The following is a 9,704-nucleotide window of genomic DNA, read 5'->3' as shown; positions in this document are numbered from 1 at the left end:
ATTTGCTTGTTCATGGAGACATTCTTTAAATGAAGGTAATGTTGGACAATCTTTTGTAGCATGATCTTGTGTATCACATATATGACAAACAATTTCTTGAATACTTTTTAATTGACCACTCTTTTTCATTTCTAATGACTCAATTTTTCTTGCTAAAGATGCAAGTTTAGCTTGAATATCTATATCATCTTTAAGATTATAGATACCACCCCCATTTGTTGAATTATTGTTTTTAGTTGTTGGTGGTTCTATTATGCCTATAATATCCCAATTTTGAGCATTTTCTGCTAATGAATCCAAATATTCCATAGCTTCATTTGGGTTTTTATCTTCAAAAGTTCCATTACACATGAATTCTATCATTTGCCTATCTTTAGGTATTAGACCTTCATAAAAGTGAGAAACTATTCTCCATGTTTCAAAACCATGATGTGGGCATGTATTAAGTAATTCTTTATATCTATCCCAACATTGATAAAACGTTTCTCCTTATTTTTGAGAAAAAGTTGTAATTTGTCATTTAAAAGAGTTTGTTCTATGGGAAGGGAAAAACTTTTTGAGAAATTGTTGTTGCATTTCTTCCCATGATCTTATTGAACTTGATCTTAAATTTTGTAGCCATGTTTTAGCTTTATCTTTTAAAGAAAAAGGGAAAAGCTTTAATCGAACTATATCCATGCTACAATTTTGATCATTATAAGTGTTACAAACTTCCTCAAATTCTCTTAGATGCAAATATGGATTTTCAGAATCTAAACTATGAAAATTTGGTAAAAGTGGAATAATTTGAGGTTTGAAGTTGAAATTAGATGCATCAGGAGGAAAAACTAAACAAGATGGGGCACTAGTTCTAATAGGGTTCATATGGTGCCTGCGTGTTCTTAATTGATCATGTTCTTGATTATTATTATTATTATTATTATCTTGATTATTTGAATTATCATCCATATTTAAATTATTTTCAGATACTCGAATAAGTCTACCACTTTTTTTTCGACTCCAAATACTCATACAAAAAAAAAAACAACACAATACTTATAAATAAAACATAATTAACAAATATAAACTTAATTTATACCTCCCCGGCAACGGCGCCAAAAACTTGCTACTACTTAAATAATAATTCACCCAAGTGTAGGTTGTCTGCAAGTAATATAATTCGTAAGTACGAGATCGATCCACAGAGAGGTTATTTTGAGTTTAAATTTATTAATTTATAGATTACCAAATGCAAGAATTAAGTTTACAAATTATAAACTTTGTCAAGGCTTGAGGATTTATTCTTGGTTTATGTAATATTGTTTAACTAAAAGTAAAACAAAAGAAACCACCATAAATAATGGTTCCAAAAAATTAAACACACACATAATATAATATAGTTCCCACTATAGAAAATACCGAATTAACCGATATTTTATATATGGTACCTTATATAAATAAATAATTGCATAAAGTAAATGTTAAATTAAATCATTATATTTCATTTAGAACAACCGGCAGAGCCACGCTATTGCCTAAATGAAATATATTGATTTAATAAGTTAGTTACGGTAAAGTAAAAGTCAGTTGTGATAAAGTAAATGTTAGTTGCGATAAAGTAAAAGTTAGTTGCGAGAAAGTAAAAGTTAGATGCGAAAAATAAAAATTAGTTGAGATAAAATAAATGTTAGATTGTTAGATGTTAGTATTAAATCATAATATTTCATTTAGAACAACCGGCAGAGCCACGCTATCGTCTAAATGAAATATTATGATATTATTATATAAATATATATATATATATATCTATATTTATATATATATAATAATAAGTGATGAAATATTTATTGTATCAAAATTAAACAACAAATCAAGATAACCACTTTAATGGTATCAAGCATTTGATGTAAATTGATAACAACAAATAATTCATTTTTATACCTACAATAAAAATAAGTTAGCTAAATGAAAAAAAATAAAGAAAGAATATACAAAATATAAACAATCTTACTTCACCAAGAATGCATCCTCTTCACCTTGACATAATAGATTTAGCTTGCCATAAGATTACTTTTGATCAACACTAAAATATCACTCATATTTGAGAACATGAAAGAAAATATATTGGAACTTAGAACTTTGATACACACTCACACTATATTTTACAATGAGATAGAATGATTCTCAAGCTAGCACAAGGCCACTATTTATAGGCCAAATGAGAGAAAGGGTCAAAATTTTTATTAATGCCATGTAGTTGCAATAGTATTCTTTGTCTCCTCCAAGTTCAATTCCATGTCCCTTCTTTCAATGCTTTGTTCCACGACTTTAATCACCGAATTTGACTCTGCTCAAAATGACAAACATGTGAGGAATTGTCTGTAGATGAATTTGGCCACTTGGTTCACCTCATTTGGTTAAATATTGAAATAGTTATGATATTTTTACTATATGCTAGTCATAGTAAAAGTAAATTTGTCCTCCTTTTGATATTTGCACAATTTGATCATCTTAAGGAACTTTTTAGGCAATCATGTCTTCTGCAAAGTTGTAGATAATTTCTCAAGGATTCCAAACATGTTTGAGTCACCTCCATTTGAATTTTATAGCTTGAGTTATCATTATTCTACCAACACGTAGAAAACCTGAAAATAAAACATATTTAGTAAGACAATTAAATATAAACAAACAATACTAAAATAACATAATTTTATAATTTTAATGAAACTTAAATTTTAAAATACAGATTTTAACATATAATAAATTATTAATTTTAAGTTTCATCAGGCTGTCCAAAGCAGTTACTAAGAAAATCAGAAGAGTATTTTTCGTTTGATGACAATATCTACTGGAAATTATAAAGTACTGAAATATATCCAGCATCTTAATAAAAATAGTAGAAACACTGTTTTATCGAAAAGACACATCTCCTTCTATTTTAGACAAGGTACGTAAATATCAGTCAATAATATTCCCCCTAAATTAATGCAAATAAACAAATATTAAAATCGAAGATTCGAGATCTGAGGGAATGACAGGTGACTCTTGATAATCGTGCAGGACGTGAACAGTCACTTGACTCTTCGATTTCCCCCGAAAATAAATATAAATACCTGCAAACACACAAATTAAATCATTTTAGTTACTTAACAAATGGATAGTGCAAGTAATTCAACATAGTCTGCACCTGAGTTAGATGCAGCATAGGAGTTCCAGAGGCAACTTCCGGTGTCTCGTAAGAAGATGTTTGAAGACATCATTTTCCAAGAGATGAAGACTTGGAAGAAATTCCTTGACCTGTAATTTGAATAATCCATTAGATTATTCTTTATTATTAGGACTAAGCTACGGAATAATCCCATTTAGCAACCATGATCATGCGAAGAGTGGGGGGTTATTCCAGCAAGTCTTAGTTAGGGTTTCTGCTGTAAATCTTAGTACAATTGTAACTGTTAATCTATTGTAACACATATGATTTTATAAATGAAAAGGGTCATTTTGTCATACTTCTTGTTGTCTACTGCTTTTATTACTAAATGCATGAAGAAAACAGAAGATAGTAATCAATAGTTATGATAAATCAATTAAACCAAAAACATTACGAAAATAAGAAAACTTATTCTCAGGAAGAGGCTTTGTAAATATGTCTGGTGCTTGTTGATCAGTAGGGACATATTCCAGACGAATGTCTTTCTGCACATGATCTCTAATAAAATTACGTCTGATGTCAATGTGCTTCGTTCTGGAATGAAGTACTAGATTGTGAGTAATTGCTATAGCACTGGTATTGTCACAAAATATAGGTGATTCAGAGGCTTGAACTCCATAATCCTTAAGTTGTTGCATCCAAAGTAATTGAGAGCAGCAACTTCCAGCAGCAAAGTATTCTGCTTCTGCAGTAGACATAGCTATAGAAGTCTGCTTTTTACTGAACCAGGAGATCAACCTATCACCAAGAAATTGACAAAAACCACTTGTGCTTTTTCTATCCAGTTTGCAAATTGCATAGTCAGCATCTGAATATCCAATAAGATTGAAAGAGGAATCATTGGGATACCATAAGACGACATTTTGAGTACCCTTCAAATATTTCAGAATTCGTTTAGCAGCAATATAGTGCGATTGCTTAGAGTTAGACTGAAATCTCGTACAAATGCAAACAACAAACATAATATCAGGTCTACTGGAAGAATATATAACGAAGAACCAATAAGACCATGATACTGAGTTGCCTCTACTGAAATTTCATTTTCATCTTTGTCAAGCTTAGTAGATGAGCTCATTGGAGTGGAAGCAGCAGAGCATATTTCTATGCAAAACTTTTTTAGTAGTTCTTTTGTGTACTTAGCCTGATTTATAAAGATCCCTATATTGAGTTGCTTCATCTGCAGTCCTAGGAAGAATGTCAATTCTCTCATCATGCTCATTTCGAATTAATCATGCATTAACTTAGCAAACTTTGCACACAGTTTGGGGTTAGTTGACCCAAAATGTCATCAACATAAATCTGTACTAACAAAATATGCTCATTCTTAACTAAAGTAAATAAAGTTTTATCTATTGTAGCGATTTTAAAATCATGATTGACAAGAAATTGTGAGAGAGTGTCATACCAAGCTCTAGGTGCCTGCTTCAAACCATACAGAGCTTTGTGTAATTTAAAGACGTGATGTGGTAAGAAATGATCAATAAACCTGAGGGTTGTTCAACGTAGACCTCTTCTTGCAGTAGACCATTTAGAAATGCACTTTTCACATCCATCTGGTAAACGTTGAGGTTCTTGAAAGCAGCAAATGCTAAGAATATTCTGATTGCTTCAAGCCTTGCTATTGGTGCATAGGTTTCATCATATCTATTCATTCTTCTTGTCTGAAACCTTGAGCCACCACTCTTGCTTTATTTCTAAACATTGTACCTTCTTCATTTAGCTTATTTTTAAATTCCCACCGAGTTCCAATAACTGCTTGATGAGATGGTCTAGGTACAAGAAACCAAATTTCATTTGTTTTAAATTGATTCAGCTCTTCTTGCACAGCTTCAATCCAACTGAGATCCAGAAGTGCTTCTTCAATCTTCTTTGGTTCATCCTGAGATATAAAAGCAACATGTATATATTAATTTAACATTTGCCTTCTGGTTCTCAATGGAGCTGCTGGATTTCCAATAACAAAACATGGAGGGTGTGATTTTCTCCAAATGAAAGGGTTTAGAGGGATTTTTTCCTGATTTGATGGATTTTGATTATCCTCTGATAAAGCAGTAGTAGGTTCTGGAATGTCAGCTACTGTTTCTGGTACATCCTGTGTCTGAACAACTGGTTTTATCAGAGGAATGTCTGGTTCTGGATTTTGAGCGTCTTTGATACTTGGTTCTGCATCATCTTCACTATTCAATTCCAAATGAATCTTGTCTAATCTGTTACTTAGATTTGACATGTTATAAATTACAGGAGCACTACTATCTTCTTCGAAGACAACATGGATAGATTCTTCAACATTAAGAGTTCTATTATTTAAAATTCTAAAGGCTTTGCTTACTGCTGAATATCCAAGAAAAAGTCCAGAATCTGATTTTGAATCAAATGCAGACAAATAATTTTTACCATTATTGGGCACAAAGCATCTGCAACCAAACACATGAAAATATAATACATTAGGCTTACTCTCTTTCCATATCTCATATAGAGTCCGATTGTGCCTTTTGTTGATCATGGTTCTGTTCTGTGTGTAGAATTTTGTGTTGATTGCTTCTGCCAGAAGCGCTAAGAGATGTCTGCATCTGCTAGAATTGTTCTAGCAGCTTCTTTAAGAGTTTTGTTTCTCATCTCAGCTACTCCATTTTGTTGAGGCGTTCTGGCAGCTGAACATTCATGATGAATACCCTGTTCATCCAAATACAACTCAAGAATCTTGTTAGTAAACTCAGTGCCTCGATCACTTCTGATTTTGATGACAGAAACTGATTTTTCATTTTGAATCTTTTTCAGAAACTTGATCAGGAGGCCACGGGTTTGATCTTTTCCGGCAAGAATTATCACCCAAGTAAATCTAGAGAAGTCATCAACAACAACAAAATATATTTCATTCCCCCTAAGTTCATGATAGGGATTGGACCAAACAAGTTCATATGCAATAATTCCAAACACCTTGATGTTGATTTACTACCTTTATTCTTGAAGCTAGATCTCACTTGTTTGCCGATTTGACATGCAGAACATACATGATTCTTAACGAAATTAATATCAGGTAAACCATCAATTATGTTCTGCTTCTTGAGATTATTGATAGACTTGAAATTAAGATGATTCAATCTCTTGTGCCATGACCAATGTTTATCACTAAGGGAGGTAACTAAACATGTAGGAACATTAACATGATCTTTGTTTCATGATACTTTGTAGGTGTTGCCTTCTCTTATTCTGGTTAAGACTATAGATTCATTGGCATCTTTAACGGTGAAGGTGTGCTTTTGAAAATATACTGAGTATCCATTATCACACAGTTGACTAATACTGATTAAATTGTAACAAAGATTTTCAACCAAGAGCACATCATTTATAGTAATATTACCATGGATAATCTTACCCTTACCCACGGTTTTACCTTTTGAGTTGTACCCAAAATTTATCTTTGGTCCAGTACAACTCATTATTTCTGAAAGTAGACTCTTTTGTCCAGTTATAGGTCTGGAACATCCACCGTCCAGATACCATGTAGAGCTGCTTATCTTGGCTTTCTTATCCTGTTCCAGCAAGGCACAGGTTTTAGTAACTGGTACCCCATCTATTTGGGTCCAAGCCTTATCAATCCTTTAGGAATCCACATTTGTACAATTCTAGGTGACCTTGTACTTCGGGTATCCAAAGAGGTGCATGCAATAGAAGGTCTGTTATTTCTAACAAAATACATTTTAGGATATTGTTCTTCCTGTAATAGCCAAGCCTGGTGAACGGTACGGTTTAAAATTTTGTATGATTATTGACTATTTGGTTAAGTTTAAGTATAGTTTTGATGTTAAGAGTTGCGATTTATGGTTTATAGTATTGTTGGTTATACTTGTTATGTGGTTTTATTGTAGCGTCGTTGCGATTTAATTCATGGTAATTTGTATGTTGAGCCAATTGGTATGAGGCCAATTGGGGTGGTTAGATTAGATTTAGAGGTGCAACTTTCTTGTTGAGAGTGTTGCCGAATTATGAGGAGAAGCAGCGTTGCGATTTGATTTTAGTTGCAAAAGTTTGTTGTTGGCTACAGAGGTGACCGCACCCGCGGTGATTGGGCAGAGGCGGCACCGCACCCGCGGTAGAAAAGGAGCGCACCCGCGGTCGCTTGTTTCAGATTTTTGGCTGAACTTCAGTAGGCTTAGTCTATTTTCTACAGTCCGGGTATGTCTTCTTCTACATCTATTTATTTTCATTGGTTGATATGTACTATGTGAGCACATTGTAGGAGTTAATGCCTCATAAGAGAAAGGCTTCAGAGGGTGAGGATAGCTCCTCATCGAGAGTTGTCGACGAGTTCGGCAAATTATTGAAAGAGCAAGCCAAGGTTCACAGTGAATAGATTCAACAGTTGCTCCGTTTGCAAGGTACAGGTCAAGGTAGAGGCCAAGGGAGAGGCCAAGTGGCTCAAGCAGTTGGAACCGATGGAATCTTTACTGCTTTCAAGAGGATGGATCCGCCGGAATTTGCAGGAAGCACCGATCCATTGGTGGCTGTAGAGTGAATCAAAGCACTTGAGGCAATATTTGATCATCTTAACTATGAAGACAAGGACAGAATTGGTTGTGCAGTGTTCATGTTAGTCAAAGCTGCACGCATTTGGTGGAATGCTACCAAGGTAGGTGTTGATGTTCCGACAATGAAGTGGCAAGATTTTACTGATCTTTTCTATGACAAGTACTTCCCAGATGCACTTAGAGTTCGGAAGGTGACTGAATTTTTAGAGTTTCGTCAAGGAGGTCTGAATGTTGACGAGTACATTTTGAAGTTCGAGGAGAGCTGTCTGTTTGCCCCATATATTGCCTCCAATGACAAAGACAAGGGTGCTCATTTCATTAGAGGACTTCGAGCAGAGATCAAGAGGGACATCAATATGTCTAAAGCGGTGACATTTAAAGAGATTGTGGCTAAAGCCTTGTTAGCCGAGCAAGATGAGAAAGATATTGCAAGAGAGAGACAGGCGAGGCAGCAGGATATTGCTCAAAGGGGTCAGGGTTCGAGCCAAAGAGAAAAGGGCAGTTTTAAAGGGAAAGGCAAGTTAGAGCCGAGTTCTAAAGCACCGACAGTTCCATCTGATCCAGAGAATCCGTTGTGTCCCAAGTGCAGTAGGCATCATAGGGGAGAGTGCAGATTTGGTACTCACACTTGCTACCGATGTGGCAGTGCAGGCCATATTGCCAAGGACTGTCCGAGATGATCGAGTAAAGAGAAGGTGCAGGGTCGCATCTTCACCATGACGAGGGAAGGTATAAACCATGATTCTTCTGTGATCTCTAGCACTATTTTAATTTCAGGCAGAGTAGCTACGGCATTGATTGATACATGTGCTACTCATTCTTTTATGTCCGAACTATTTTTGAGATCTTTGGGTTTAGTTCCTTCTGTTCTTCCCCTCCAGTTTAATGTTGTATTGCCTTCGGGAGATGTGTTGTGCCCGACGTCTATTGTGTATGCGTGTTCTGTTCAAATTGATGAACGAGTGGTTTATGCCGATCTGATTGTTATTCCGATGGTTGCGTTTGATATTATACTTGGCATGGATTGGCTATCAACCTATCGTGCAGTGATTGATTGCGTTGCTAAGATGGTGAAATTTGCAGATGATGGAGATAAGGAAGGTATGCTCGCCAGTGCAGGTACTTCGCTGGTCCTTCCTTTTATTTCATGTCTTGAGGCTAAGAAGTTGTTGTTTAGAGGTTGTGATGGGTTTTTGGCTTCAATTGTTGATATGGATAGAATAGTTAAGTTGAATATTAATGATATTGATGTTGTGAGAGAATTTCCTGAGGTATTTGAGGATGATGTGTCGGGTTTACCGCCGGACAGAGATGTAGAGTTTGTGATTGATCTAGTTCCGGGTACGGTTCCTATTTCTAAGGCTCCGTATAGAATGGCCCCTTCAGAGATGAAAGAGTTGAAGACTCAGTTGCAGGATCTGTTGGATAAAGGTTTTATTCGGCCGAGTTCTTTGCCTTGGAGAGCTCCGGTTCTTTTCGTCAAGAAGAAAGATGGGTCTTTGCGGCTTTGCATTGATTATAGAGAGATCAACAAAGTGACTATCAAGTATAAATATCTGTTGCCACGAATAGACAATCTTTTTGACCAACTGCAGGGGGCTACAGTGTTTTCGAAGATTGATTTGCGATCTGGCTATTATCAGTTGAAGGTTAGGGAGTCTGATATCCCTAAGACGGCGTTCCGGACCAGGTACGGTCATTATGAATTTCTTGTTATGTCATTCGGCCTGACTAATGCTCCTTTAGTATTCATGGATCTTATGAACCGGGTGTTCAAACCATATTTGGATAGCTTTGTCATTGTTTTTATCGATGACATTTTGATTTTCTGGTTGGAGCAGATTTCTTTCTTAGGACATGTTGTCTCGAAGGATGGTATAGCTGTTGATCCAGTGAAAATCGAGGCGATTCAGAAGTGGCCTATTCCTACCACTGTATCAGAGGTACACAGTTTTTTTGGTTTGGCGGGTTATTATCGTCGTTTTATT

At 35.3% G+C, this 9,704-nt stretch overlaps 1 non-coding gene across 1 annotated transcript; it reads left to right on the top strand.

The window, feature by feature from the left end:
* The first annotated feature begins 421 nt into the window (after nucleotides 1-421).
* On the top strand, nucleotides 422-532 carry LOC142521514 (small nucleolar RNA R71). The gene has a single exon (XR_012814226.1). It is a non-coding gene; the product is annotated as a small nucleolar RNA R71 (small nucleolar RNA).
* The last annotated feature ends 9,172 nt before the right edge of the window (nucleotides 533-9,704 follow it).

The sequence above is a fragment of the Primulina tabacum genome, chromosome 1, assembly GCF_025594145.1.
Source record: "Primulina tabacum isolate GXHZ01 chromosome 1, ASM2559414v2, whole genome shotgun sequence".
NCBI classification, from domain to species: domain Eukaryota; kingdom Viridiplantae; phylum Streptophyta; class Magnoliopsida; order Lamiales; family Gesneriaceae; genus Primulina; species Primulina tabacum.
The sequence above is the reverse complement of the archived record's forward strand: the minus strand, read 5'-3'. Positions and strand labels throughout refer to the sequence as shown.